Source organism: Pelodiscus sinensis, chromosome 13, assembly GCF_052426305.1.
Source record: "Pelodiscus sinensis isolate ZL-2025 chromosome 13, ASM5242630v1, whole genome shotgun sequence".
NCBI classification, from domain to species: Eukaryota; Metazoa; Chordata; order Testudines; family Trionychidae; genus Pelodiscus; species Pelodiscus sinensis.
Window position 1 is genome coordinate 25,242,111 of NC_143064.1, and position 14,543 is coordinate 25,256,653.

The following is a 14,543-nucleotide window of genomic DNA, read 5'->3' on the forward strand; positions in this document are numbered from 1 at the left end:
CTTCAAATGAATGCTTGACTACCCTAAATGGGGCTAAATTTGTGATGAATATTATCTGTAAGGACTATTTCATATGTCACTTTAGTCTGGTATGCTGCCTTTAGCAGTGGGCAAACCTCTGATGACTGAGGACAATAAAAATACCAATAACGCACCTGGCCAGTTGGCCAATGAACCATACAAAAAGAAAACAGTCCTTCTTGATTCATTCAGATGATTAGTTTATGTCCTAACCATAAGGTGTCAGATGCTTTTATAGAGAGGTAAAATAGGTCACTAATTAGTCTGCAGAGATACAAATGCTATGTGTCTACAGCTTGTCCCAGTGCCTCATGACCCCGTGCAAACACATTGAGTAGCCTTGAGCATAATTACCAAATCAAAACAGTATTTATAAACTTTGGGTGCCTTTTCCTGCCACTTTCCCACCTAGAGCGAAAAGAGCAGGAAGGACATTGCAGGGTCCTTGGTGTGGTTGCTATTTGACTTTGTATCCACCTGCCACATTCAGTGCTGAGGCTGTGTTATTTTTTCAGGAGGAGTTTTGCTGGACAGTTCCCCAATGTGGAGCTCACAGCCTAGTTAATCTATCCACATTGGCTATGGCTGTTTTAAAGTACTCCTGCAAGTGCCCTGGAGCAGAACTGACCAACATGCCTGCCTTTGATTCTCTGCTTCCTCTCCTTTTACTGTGTACTGATCTCAAACCAAAGTATTCTGTTGCAATAGCCAAACCAAAGACACATTCTCTCTCCTTCCTGGGGCTGGTCTCAGAAACAAGAAACAGAACGATGGTCACTTTTTTAAAGGTAATTAACTGTGTGATGTTCCAGGGTACAGCAGCAACATGCCCAGTGGCTGTCATGTCAATATGTCAAGGTTCGTCTTGATTCAATCACTTAGATGAAGAATCAAGAAATGTGGTAGCAGTTTTGTGATTGAGACACTTCACCAGTAGGTAATGGAACAAAGCCAGCAGCTGCTGTCACCACTGATGATGACTGTGACTTCTGGTTGCTGCTGGAGATAGTTGGCACATTGTGAAAAAATGTAGTTTTCAGTAAAAAATGGGCACAATTGTCCCCTCAATTTTTCAATCACCTAGTGGGAAAAGTTAGGGGGAAAGGATGAAAAAAATGGGATAAACATTTCCATATTTTGCCCTCCATTTCTTGAGACCAGTTCTAGCTGCTATGGAGCAGGGTTTGAACAGGTGACATCAAGGTAAAAGGCTCCATAGCCCATTACTAAGCTCCTGCACACATTTCTTGGCAAGCATCATTTTGTGTCTTCCTGGGGATTTATTTTGCTGTCCCACAAAGAACAGTGAAATAGTTCATTGAAGTTCTGAGTGGAGTTGCTGTACGCTGTTCAACAGTGGTCATGAGTCATGTTCCACCACAGAAGGGGTTGCAATTGAGTGGTTGGTGAGGTGTTTCTCATATATGTAAAATGTGGATATGTGTACAATTTTTCTGGCTGATAAATGCAATATACATATAGTTATTATTCTGCTGGCACAAAACTTGGTCTTCAATTTCCAATATGCTATCTAATCACATGGATGGTTATAATGCTGGATACTTTTCATGCTTGGAAGTTGTGTGTCTACACAGGAATTAAATCCCCATGGTTGGCCCAGGTCAGCTGATTTGGGCACACAGATCTTAGGCTGCAGAATTGTAAAATTGCCTTTGGCTGGAGTCCAAGTTCTGGGATCCCACAGTGGGGGGAGAGTCCAGACCCATGTTCCAGCTGAAGCCCAAACATCTATACAGCAATTTTTAGCCCCATGACCCTGTGAGCCCAAGTCAGCTGACCTGAGCCAATTGTAGCCATACTGTGTGCCTTTTATTCCAGTGTAGACAAACTCTGAGTGTCTTATCATATAACTGCTGTGAATCTGCACATTAATCCTATTTATCAGCACCAGAAGCTCAGTTCTGCTGGGACTTGGTAGTGGTCATTAATGACACTCTGAGTGTACAGGGAATGAGGCTTGAATGTGCCCTTTCCTTGCAAAACCACAATTCAGGTGACAAAAGAAAACACAGAACTCCCCTGTATTTTCTCACTGGGTTTAGGTTTTCTACCCCGACTGTGAATTCTTTTGGGAATATCACTGTTCACTTCTTGGCTCTTTGCTTAAAGAATGTCACTGAAAAACACAAATACCACTGATCTTTGGAGCTAATTTTCAAATAATAAACAGCTCTCCTCGGCAGCCAGGATTCCTTTCATCTAGCAGAGAAAATCCAGCTCTTAAAAATACAAATGTGTGTGGGAGTGAGAGAGAGGAGGGTTGTGGTTATGTAGGAAAGGGGATATTTTTGGTTTTGGTAACTTACTTAGCTCAAGTGTTTTATTTGCTGGACTGTTGGTAGCATGCCTAGTGATCCAGGAGAGCTGTCTGACTTGGTTACCAAGATGCAGAACCAGAGAATGTGCTGATGTGGCTACTTTTGTGTGTACCCAAAAAGGTCAGATATATATATGGACAATGCATTACAAAAGGCATTTGGGTCACTGTGCAGAGACCAATAAAGCAGGATTAATATCTAGGGAGCTACTATAAACAGCTGATGACAAGCTCCTGTCTGCACCCTTCCTGAGACAGTGAATTTAACATGAGGGATCAAACTAGGAGGCAAAGAATTCACATCAGACTGACATCCCTCGTTTCAAACAATGGCTTTTTAGTTCAGCTGCTGTTCTAGGGAAGGTGAGTGCTCCTTCCTGGGTGATGGTTTATAAGGAAGTACATACTCTGGAGCAAGGGAGAGCCCAAGGAAATGCGATGAAATGGATGTTAATAGAACCCAAATCCTGGCCTTAGGAGGTTTTTGATACACCTGAATTTAGTGTCTGGCCCTTATCTCTACACTAGGTTGACCCAAACCACTAGCCTGAACCCTGGGAAATTTTAAGCCAGATCAGAACTCTGTTGCTAGGGCCTAATTCTGACATTAATATTAATGGGAGTTTCATCTCCTGTGGCTTGGTACAATAGGTTGCAGCAATGAGTTTTACAGGCACGTGACCCATTTTGTCCAGTGCAGTTTTCCAAGTGGATCTGCTACATTCATATCTTTAGCCATGTTATGGGGCATGTGTGCATCTATGCTTAATATCTGCCCCAGGTGTTAATCCTACTTTGTACCTCTGCATTGTCACTGGCTAATCAGTACTCATGAGCACCTAATCTAATACTGCTTTGAAAGCAAGGAGACACTGTGAAAGTCTTTTCCACTTGTAGGCATGACCTGTACTTGTACTGAGTTATGATAAAAATGAAAGAAAATGAGTTCATATATATTTGCACCCATAGTAAAACCACGTTTGATTTCTAAGTGCTTTTTAATGGCCGCCTGCACCTGAATTGCCATTATATGTACACGTTTAGCCAGTGGATAGGATTAAACTATCCCAGAGCATGAGTTGTAGACTCCATTGGAAGCCAAAATATATTAATCTAGTCCCCTACAATGACCATTTAAAATGTAGATGGTGTTTAAAAATGTCTATGCAGCTGAGCAATAGAAACATTGGCAAAGGCCACATCTGCATTATTAGTGACTTGGCTGGGAGAGGAGTTGAAGACCTGAGATGGAATAAGCTATTAACCCCAGTGTTCTCTCTCTCTTAGCATCATTATTCTTACTATATTTAGAAACAGAAAAAACTCAGTGTGTTAATTTTTTATGGGTGGTTGTTTTTCATACGGGACATAAGAGTGTTTCTAGAGAATTATTGTCCTGTGCATTAGCCAGATTACTGGAACTCGTGTCACATGAATGCAGTCTAAGAAAGGGCCACTCTTTTTATCACAGCTCTTCTCCTGCTGCAGTGCAGTCATACAGCTCAACCCTGGCATCGTAGTCATACCGAAGTTAGTGGATTACACCTGAGCAGAAGATGCCAGTATAGATTGTGTTGGGATGAGCCAGCCCAGAATGCTGAATTTATGACATCACATTTATGGTAAGAGATCATAAACACAGGGTCATGATTTCAGTCTCTCTTTCAGGGGAAAGTGTGGCTGGCATTGAGGAGGAAAGGCATTACAGCCATAAAGTCCGGCACTAAGAGCTGAAGGTAGGATGTGCGAGGGTAGGGAGACAATGCTTCATGCGTAACAGGTCCTCATTGTCCATCTGTGAAACCCTCTTTAGTGTAGAGAGGGAAAAATCAGATCAGAAGAGTAATTGCATGGTGAGCAACAGGGCAAATCTTCATTCATTTGGTGCCCATTTGTCTTCTCTTGGGCTGGGCTCCAGTGCCAAGTTTTCAATGTGCTAGGACCTGAGGTATTTGATCCCTGGCTTTATTCCAGGCCCCACCCTCACTCCACTCCTTCTTCCAAGGCCCCGCCTTTACCTTACCTCTTCCTGCCCCTGCTCCATCCTTGCCCCCCTTCCAACCCTCTTCCATCTTGTCCCTTGAGTGCACTGTGCCCTCACTCCTCCCCCTCTCCCAGCTCGTCCTGCACACTGCGAAACAGCCGATCATGGCAGGTGGGAGTTGCTGGAGATGGGGAAGGGGGAACTGATGTGGGGGGCTGCTGGTTGGTGCTCTCGCCGGAATCATTGTCTAAATTTTATGAGTCTTTACTGCTGCTCCTCTGGGGAAAAGCTCTGATTATGAAGAAACTCAACCCAGTTGCAAGCAGACTGCATCTGGAATGGAGTGGAGATACCCTCCATTTGGCCCAGAGCTGGAAGCTGGGCATGTACCCCACAGATAAACGAAGCTGGGACAGTTTAGGTTTGTCTACACTGGTCTCTTTTTCACAGAGCTACCTGACTGTCAATTAGCCCAAGGTGGTTAACTGATTTGTAAAGGTTGGTGTGGACACTCCCAAAATATTTGTAGCTGGGACACATGGGGGCGTGTCCTGTCAGCCTTTCACCTAAATTAACTGGCAGTCAATTAACTCCAAGTGAAAACCAAAAAAATTGCATGTAGACATGCCTTTTCTTAAGTAAAGGGTCTGTGTGGCTGCACTGACACCATTTGAGTATCTGGGGCATGTGCACTGTGAGGGTATGTCTACACTGTGCAACTTCGCTGCATCCAGGGAATGCGTTTGCTCTTCCGCTTTTTTTTTTTGCGGAAGTGCGAACATGCTCTTTCGGAAGCCCTGTCTTCAAGAGTGGGACTTTCCAAAATTTGGCCCAATGTAAATGGTCCAAATTTTAGAAAAGCCTCTTCCGGAAAAAAAATTGGAAAAAGCAATGCAAAATGTTGAGTGCATTTTGCGTAGTTTTTTCTGAAAAAAAAAAAAGCTGCAGAGTAGGCCTAGCCTGAGTGTCTTTATAAAACAATAACAGAGACACCCCCACTTCCTCACCCGCCCATATCCCCCATCATCTGAGCAGCCACACACACAGAAACCTGTAGGAGTGGAATGAACTCAGTACCTTCCAAGATTGAGCTGATATTCAAAAAATATAATAAATGCTCTGTCTTCTATGTCAAAAGGGTGACATTTACCCTCACAGCCTGGCATGGCAGTTTCTCCTGAATTGTGAAGGTGATTTGCACCATGGATTCTGTGCTGCAAAACCACCCTTCCATCCTACGGGACTTTACAAAGAATTCAGGGCGGGCTATAAAGCTCATTTCACATGAAGAAAGGCAAGAGCTGCAGAATTTTAGTGACTTCTCAGCTGTTGCTGTAGCCCTAAGGCCAGGGAAAGGCCTCTTCTCTCTGGTCCCGCAGACTGGCTGTCTAGTTCTGCAGGTCAGTGGAAGTTTGCAGGAAGCTGCCATCACGGCAGGGTGTTACTGTTTACCCAACACACAGCTCATGCTCCAAGCAGGAACATACACAAAGAGAAGAGTCAGGGAAGCAGTAATAGCAGAATAGCTAAGAGGAAGAGCGCCTGGTGTCCGGCTGCAGTCACAGAGCCAGGCATAGGCGTCAGGCATATTACGAACAAAAGAAATTCAAAGGTCAAGTGCCTACTAGACCATTGTTTAAGTGAAGACAGCAAAGTCCCTGATGTTTAAGCTCTCATTACATCCAGTAAAAGATGAATTGCTATTTGAGATGATCTTAGGGAGTGTCCCTTCTGACTCAGCTGTAAAATAGCAACTGCCAAGCCAGGACCACAATGTTTCCATCTCACTTCAAGCCTTGACTCTGATAGCAATCGGGATGCAAATGCAGCAGAGACAGGCACCAGATGTGAGGCTCATTTGCCCATTGGTTACATTTGTTCTCTTGCGTGGTGCAGTGCTATTGTCACAGTTTTGCTCCCAGGACAGAGAGGGCAAGATGGGTAAGGCTTTATCTGTTATAGGACCAACTTCTGTTGGTGAAAGGGACAAGATTTTGAGCTTCATGGAGTTTTTCCTCAGGGCTGGGGAAAGTGTCCTGGGAGCCGAAGCTAAATATAAACAGGACAGACTGTTAAGCAAAGGGGTTCACATGCTGGAGGAGAGGACTTAAAATGAAATGGGTAATCACCACCTTTGCAGTTGTAGCACAAAGCCATAAAACTAGTCTCCCCGAGGAATCCATGGCTTTTAGTGTCTAGAAGATTTATCCATTTGAATTCCCAGGCTTGTCTTCGAAAGCATGCAGGTTTCCTTGAAGGACTGAGAGACTGGGTATGGAGAGACTGCTTTGGGAAAAGTGCTCACTTGTGGGTCAGTAGGTGTTTTTGTCTTTTAACATATTACTGTGTAAAATCATTTGAGAGAGTGGGGATTGTCTGCATTTACTCACATAGTTGTTGCTAGGGCATTGGAAGCACTGTTGAGGTACAACACGTTGTGATAGGCAGGACTAGCGACAGACTTTGCTGCGGTTGGTCCCTGAGCAATGGGGGTGGGAAAGGCTCAGCTCTGGGACCCCAGAAGGGGCAGGGCCTCTGACTGAAGGGACAGGGCTTATGCCAGCCTGCCCTCAGAGCTGGTGTGTGCCTGTGGGACCCCAGCAGTGATTAAAAGGCCCAGAGCTCCAGCTGCTGCTGCCACTGCAGTAGCAGATTGGATGGCCCAGAGCCTGAGGCCCTTTTAAATCATGGGTCCTGGGGAAATTGCACTTTTGCCTCTCCTCCCTTGTCAGCTGCCCTAGTGATAGGCATGGGTAGGACCCATGGACCTTGAAAGATGTGATGCAAAGAGTGCTGATCATATCAGTGGGGACATGTCTGTTGTTCTATCAGGGTCTGGTGCCCCTTTGAGTTGGTGCATCCTGGTCCCTAGAGAGCTGACTTCTGATGATGAGCTTGGTGAGGCTGGGATGCTGAAGGCCAAAGAAGTGGGTTCAGGGATGATTCCTTTCAGGAGGTAGTCCCTATCATGTATGGGTTGTAACTGTTCAATGGTATCCCATGCAGGTTCTAGTATGGGGTGGTAGGTGACAGATAGGGATATGGGGTCCATGGAATTTTTTCAGTATTGAAGCAGGTTCTATTTGTGTCTTATGGCTCATTGCAACAATATGTAACTCACTCTGGTGCATCTACACTGCACCGTATCTCAAAAAAAGATATGCAATTTAAGCTATGCAAATCTTATTTTAATCTTATTTCGAAATAGCTTATTTTGTAATTTGGTGCTATCTACACAGTGCCACATTTCGGTATCACCTGCTATTCCGAAACGTCCTTTACTCCTTGTGGAATGAGGTTTACAGGGATGTCGGAATAGCGAGCCTGAAATAATGGGCTTGTTAAGATGTGGGATAGCTATTTCGGGATACTCCGGTAACCTGAAATAGTGTTGCAGTGCAGACATAGCTCTGTGAAACTTGAAAGCTTGTCCCTTCTAATACAAAATATTATCTCACCAATCTTGTGTCTGTTGTTGGTGGCATTTTCCCTATGGGTCTTCTGTGGACTAGGCGTAACCTATTGTAAACTTATTTTTAATGGACAACTAAACCACAATTTGAAATCCTTTTTTCCAAAGGGCTCAGAGCCCATTCCACACAAGTTGCTGAAGCTAGTGGGACTTGAAAGCATGCTGCATCACACAGCACAAACTCAGCATCTGGCAGTATCAGGTCCCCAGCAAACAAATGTCTCACACAGTCCCAGACTGGCAAGAACTGAAGGCCTGTGATTTCAGAACTTCCCCAGAGAGGCACACACAGGGTTTCCTGTAAGATTTTCAGGGTTTTTCTCAGACCTGGTCACATGTTCAGCCTGTGGTATCTGTATCATATTTAAAGGCAAGGGAACAACATCATCTCCACAAGGTAGTCTGATGCAGTTAGGTCAAGTCAGTGTATTGCTTACAGCGACTGTTGCTGCTTTTCAGAAGCCATCCCATAATGCCCCACACTGACAGTTAAATTGGTGTAGGCCCTCCTGCTGAGCATTCGCACTGCTGACACAAGGAACACAGCGTGGACATGCAAAATTGACTTAATTACTGTGGTGGCTGTACAATGACGGCACGTAGGATAACATCATTTTGTAGTATGGGCTTACCCTTAAACGTATGGTCCTTATGGAAACCTGCGAAAGCTCTCTTTTATACATAAGGGTGTATTTTTACAATAGCACTTGGCCTGGAATATCATCGATCACAACTTTTCTCCCAAGATGACAGCAGCCAACCACCTTTGGCCTGAAAAATTGTTAATTACTGCACAGTTACCTCAGGAAACAGGATGGGGGGGTGTGTGTCAGATTTTGGGTGTCACTTAGAAATTCATTATCACTCAGGAGGGGAGCACACACTCCTGCTGGTCAGACAACTGCAGTCACTGACTTAGTGGCAGTAACTCATGTGGTGCCTTCGTGTCACCTCTGACACACTAACTCAACCTGAGAGGCCTCAGAGTCTGACTGCAGAAAGGAAGGCGCTCTTCTCCTTCTGGACCAAGACCTTAATAATCCCATGCCTGAGAAGATCCTTTTGGCGGCTTGCCACACAACCTAAGCTGCAGCCCCATTCTGCAGGTCAGCTCTCACTGGAACATGCCTGCCAAGCCCTTGTGTCACTGTGTGAGAACCAGCTACTTATCTACTCGGCTCAGTGCCGGCAGAACAGGGAGCGCTAGCCTATCTCAGCTGCCTGACTGTCTGGCAGAAAAGTGCAATTGTCTGCACAAAAACAACAAATCTGAAGTAACCTCAGCCTACCGGCCTCCAGCCTCTATTCTCATTGCTAGTCTCCATGCAAAGCAAGCCAAAGTCAGTCCTGTCACGCTCGCCTTGTGTGTCTGCTTCTCACGTTCAGAGAATCCCTGCAAGCCGTCAAGAGAATTAGGGAGGCAGAAATCGGCTTTAAAGACTGTCAGACTGAAAGATGAGCTAACATGAGTGGTGCTTTCATGCTCTCCCACCTTCACCCTCTAGCCATCTTTCACCGGGAAAGGAGCAAGAAGGGTGGTGGGTGTCCCATCCCAGAACTGACAGCGTGTTACATTTGGCATATAAAGAAAAGATAAAGGTGGATTTGATATGTTGTTGGTCCGGTACCCACCAACGCCTCCCACTGTTTGCTTCAGGGGAAATTGCTGTTGTGATTGAAAGGACATTTCTTGCTGTTCCAGTTCATGAGCCACGGCATCAGTGAGATGTGTGCTTTGGCAGGAGGCAGTCCTGCCTGGGTATTTCTATCTCCCTTCTAGCTGCCTCAGGGACAAGAGGAGGAAAGGGTAAACTGTAGATGTTTTCTGGGAGGCTTTTTGCAGAAAGGACCAAGCTGCCCACAGCGTGAAGCCCAGGCTGTTGTTGTGAAGCTTGGAGCCCCAAGGCAGGCTGCATAGCTGGAAAGCGAGGCTCTAAAAACACCTGACCAAGGGAGAAAGAAGGAAGCCACTTAAAACTCAGCTGATGCCTTGTGAAAAGATCTGGCTGAGAACTAGAGGCACTTCTGCTAAAGAGAAAACAGAAAAAAGAGCTTGAAAAAATGCCATGACAGTGCCTCATACAGATTCTGTGCATCGCTTCCACATCCTCTTTGATCAGTATACAAACCCAAGGCTGGTTGCTTTGCTTGCCAGCCCTGCAAAGCTCGTGCTGACGTCAGGAAGCCTTGCCGTGCTTGTTCTGGCTCATGGGTTATCAATGCAGCGGATCAAACCAAGTGTTGTGAGTTATATTCCTTGTGCCTTCTGTCCCCGTTCTCTGCCCTGCTCCCAAGTTGTTCTCTCTCCCAGTGAGTGTCTTAATTATTCATTTGAATTCACTGAGTAGTGGGAATGAGTAATTTTCTGTCAGTGGGTTTGTTGCAGTGAGTTGCTGTTCCCAATGAGTCACTGGTTTCCTAGACACATGCTATTGATTTTGCTCCCAGATTGGATGACTGAAACTTTTTCATAGGAAAATAATGAATAATGAAAGCTGCTGCTCAGTACAATTGCCCTAGTTCCCACCAGAAGTCTGGTGTAGTCACATGTAGAGTTGTCATTGTCTAAAACCCCATGCACCTGAATGTTCACAAAGAGCAAAGAACAAAGGGCCATGAAGAAAGGCTATTCTATGCTACACTGTTCTGCTTAGTTCCCTCCATGGCATCCATCACTGTTGATCTAAGCTCTGATCTACACACTGATTTAACATTCCAGTTAAGGGTGTGATTTCCTCCTCTCCTCCCCAAATTGTTAAATCTGTACTGTGCACACCGTTATCCTAGAATAGCCTGCATTGGAATAAACTCTATTGGTATAAGCATCTTTATTCGCACCCACACTAGGTATGTTGTACTGCTTTAACCATTGTATGAACTAGGTAAAAGCAGTGTGATTTTTGTGTGTAGATAAAAATCAAATGGGAATTTAGAATTCGAATAAACACTCCCAAGCAGACGAGCCACAGACTCTATTTTCAGGCTGATTTCAAAGGTGTTCTTCAGTTTGGGATTTCTCATCTGAGGGGCAGCGTGACTTAGGGAATACGGATGGGACTTCTGAATTCTGTTCTTGGCTCTGATGGTGTGACCTTGGGTAAATACCCTGCTCCATTTGCATCTCAGTGTAGTGCTGCTGAATCACATTAAAACAGCTGCTGTATTTCATTCCAGAGGTCGCCTCTTGGCCTCTCGGTCAGGGATTCTCAAACTTCATTGTACCGTGACCCTCTTCTGACCATGAAAATTACTACATGAGCCCAGGAAAGGAACTGAAGCCTGAGCCCATCTAAGCCCAACCAACTCAGACAGGAGAGGGACAAAGCCAAAGCCTGAGACCCACTGCTCCAGGCAGGAGGAGGCTGGGCCAAGCCAAAAGGCTTCTGCCCCAGGCAAGCAGCCTACAACCTGATCCCCACCACTCAGGGCTGGAGCACTCTGTCTTCAATTTTGTGCCCACGCAACAGGGCTTGGGCTTCATCCCTGGACTCCAGCAAGTCTAACACCAGCCATTAAAATGGGGTTGTGACCTACTTTGGGGTCCTGATTCACAGTTTGAGAACCGCTGCTCTAGGTTCTGCAACATTTTTAAAGTGCTTGGAGCTCCCATCAGGATGCAAGACCCAATATTATTATGACCATAGGGATGTCGCAAAGCACAGAATATTTTCTGTCTAACCTTTGGCTAACTTTTAGTTCCAGCAAAAGTTGTGGCATGTGACAGAATTTTTCTGTTCTTAATGATGATGATGATGATGATTGTTGTTATTCCTGCTAATTTGCAGCTCCAGCTTGAAGCACAAAAGGTGTCAGGAACAATCAACCAGGAAGAAGATGCCCAAGCCATCCCATCCAGCTGCTGATTAGTGCCTGGCCTCTCCAAAGAGCACTGAGTTTGATCCTACCACTCCCAGGCCCTGTACAATCCGACTGATGGGCAGAGGTCAGAGCTCAATTGCAGTGGGCGGAGGGAGTGCTGCTAAATGCCCCATTCTAACAGCGTTGTGAAACTCCACCAGGGAGCCTGTAAAAACAGAGGCAAGCGCAGGAAATAATAGCCAATAAGCAGGACTTCCGACACAATCGTATTCATTTCAGTGTCAAGCAGCAGGCCAGGAATGAGGAGAAAAATCCCATTCCCCTTCCTCTGTGGTAATAACGGCTTTGTAATCTCAGCGGAACCTCCAGACTCTAGGATTTGTCTGAAAATGTTCTCAGCCCTCCTGGCTCAGCCCCACAAACATCCTTGCCACGTGGTTAACTACCCTGAGCTGAGCCTTCTGAATTCGGTGCGCCCTATCTGGGCAGCAATAACAAGGAGCTTCACTCCTTTACTTTGTGACGTTCTTCTAAAGGGACATAATGATGCTCAGAAACTGCAGGAATGAATGTCTGCATTCTACAAAAGATGAGGATGCTAATAATCCATGTGATAGGTGTCTGGAGGAGACAATGTAGAGGCTCCCACTGGTAGCTTTCTTGGCCCAAATGCTAGCCTGCCAGTGCACAGAAGACAGAGAGATATTACAAGAAGAAGCCAAGTGTGCCTCTTCAGGTGGCACATATGCAGAGGCACGTAAAACCAGCTAGCTTGACTCTAGCCCCAGCCTGGCAGGCCAAGCCCCTGGGGGCACCAGTGGGTATATTAGCTGAGCTACTTTTCTAGAGTTCTCTTCTGCGCTAGATGGGAATCCTGCTCCACGCTGGTACTGAAGGGGCTGGAGAAGAGACTGTCCCAGCACCTTTTCCTTGCTCCACTAGTGCATCTGTAGAGCATGAATTGGCCCATGTTTTCTGTACTTTACTACTTTGCTTCATTTTCTTTTCATAGCATAGGTGGGTTTCAGATGCGAATGGAGAGGAATCATGACGTAGGTGAATTACTGCTGACTGTGAAGGTGTTTTTCAGTGATTTGGCTGTAACAGTAGTCAGCTAGCATTCATTTCAGAGGGGTGCCAGCACAGCCAGTTTCAGGAGAGCGAGGACATCCTGTACTGTTTATAAATCAGCTGTGTGCTGATGGCTTCTATTGTAGGCAGGGTTTTTATCGCTTTCAATATTTTCTTAAGGAAAGAGCTCAGGCAGTCCCAGGGGGTCCCATAAGATTTTCTGCTTGTGCTTCTGTCAAGGCATTTCACATTAAATGTGGTCCCTATAAGCCAGTGAGGGCACTAAGTCAGGACAGGGGCATTGAGTTTCCAATATGCTGCTTCCTGCTGTTCAGCTATTGGGTTGGGTCATTACAAATGCAGGCATGTGAGTAACGTTCAATGAGAAAAGGAAACAGGCCAGCACAAGAATCAGTGCAGATAAAGTCCAGGGAATAGGCTAGTGAGGAAATAGAATTCCTGACCGAACTGGAAGGGAAATACAAAAGGAAAAAGAAAATGGATACAGGAACTAACAAGCAGCACTAAGAAGCTAAATTCCAAGAAAAGGAGGGACTTATTGGGAAGAAAGACTAAAGATGGAAGGTAGCTATTTTCAGTACAGAGATGAAGGGAAAATTTTCCAAATGACTCAAGCAGTTCTATACAATGATTGAGCAATTGGCTTTTGATGTCTATACATATCATATCCTCTTTGGACTGGAAATCATGCATTTTGGGACTTCTTCAGAGTTAGAAACAATGTGAGAATATTGGAGGTGGGCAGCTAATGCAAATTATTTTCTGTGAACGTTCACTTGAATGGTTAATTGACCTCGGTTCAGCCACCCTTATGTCCTTTTACCTTAATTTTCCATGCGCATTTGGGCAACCAAGTGTTACTAGCACAAATGTTCTTGGAGAATGAATTTCAGTCCCCTGTATGAATCTTTGTGGGATCTGAGTGATAAATTAGTCTCACCCAAGTAAGTAAGGGTATGTCTACACTACCCCGCTAGTGCGAACTAGCGGGGTAATGTATGCATACCGAACGTGCAAATGAAGCCCGGGATTTGAATTTCCCGGGCTTTATTTGCATAAGCCGGCCGGCGCCATTTTTAAATGCCGGCTTGTTCGAACCCCGTGCCGCACGGCTACACGCGGCACGGGCTAGATAGTTCGGACTAGCAAGCTATTCCGAACTATCTGTACGCCTCGTGGAAATCCCGGGCTTCATTTGCACGTTCGGTATGCATACATTACCCCGCTAGTTCGCACTAGCGGGGTAGTGTAGACATACCCTAAGGTACAAAAATCATACCGTATAACTTATCTGACTAACCACAGCTAAGCAACTTAGCTGAACTTAGAATATCTGAGAACTAAAAAGTGAAGAATGGAATGCATTTGAGGAACTTGTGATCTTCTCATGGATAATCCACACACACACACACACACACACACACACACACACACACACACGGCTAAATTAAATGAGCCCACTATTCATTATGAATTATTCACTTTGCCGTAGAGAACATGATTGTCTTTTGTTGCTGTCACCACATGCTGCTCCAGCTGAATCAAAAAAGATACTGACAAACTGAAAGGAGTTCAGAGAAGACCAAAGATGAGCAGCAGGCTGAAAGGACAGGCTTTTAAGAATGTGGCAGGCTGGGGTTTACAGTAAAGCCAGCTGGGGGAGCAATCAAGGAACAGCCTGCTGCACCAGTACTAGATATAGTGGAGAAGCAAGCTGAAGGAGAGACGGAAGGGGAGGGAATTAGAGGCTGTGCTACGCATTGTAAGCCCTAGCACACTAGCCTGACCTAGGGCCTAGAGACGTTTGATTTTTCTGA

At 45.3% G+C, this 14,543-nt stretch overlaps 1 protein-coding gene across 2 annotated transcripts in view; it reads right to left on the bottom strand.

The window, feature by feature from the left end:
- The window catches only part of LOC102446651 (vascular endothelial growth factor receptor kdr-like), a 208,490-nt gene that overhangs the window by 127,091 nt on the left and 66,856 nt on the right, over positions 1–14,543 (bottom strand). The window lies entirely within an intron of this gene.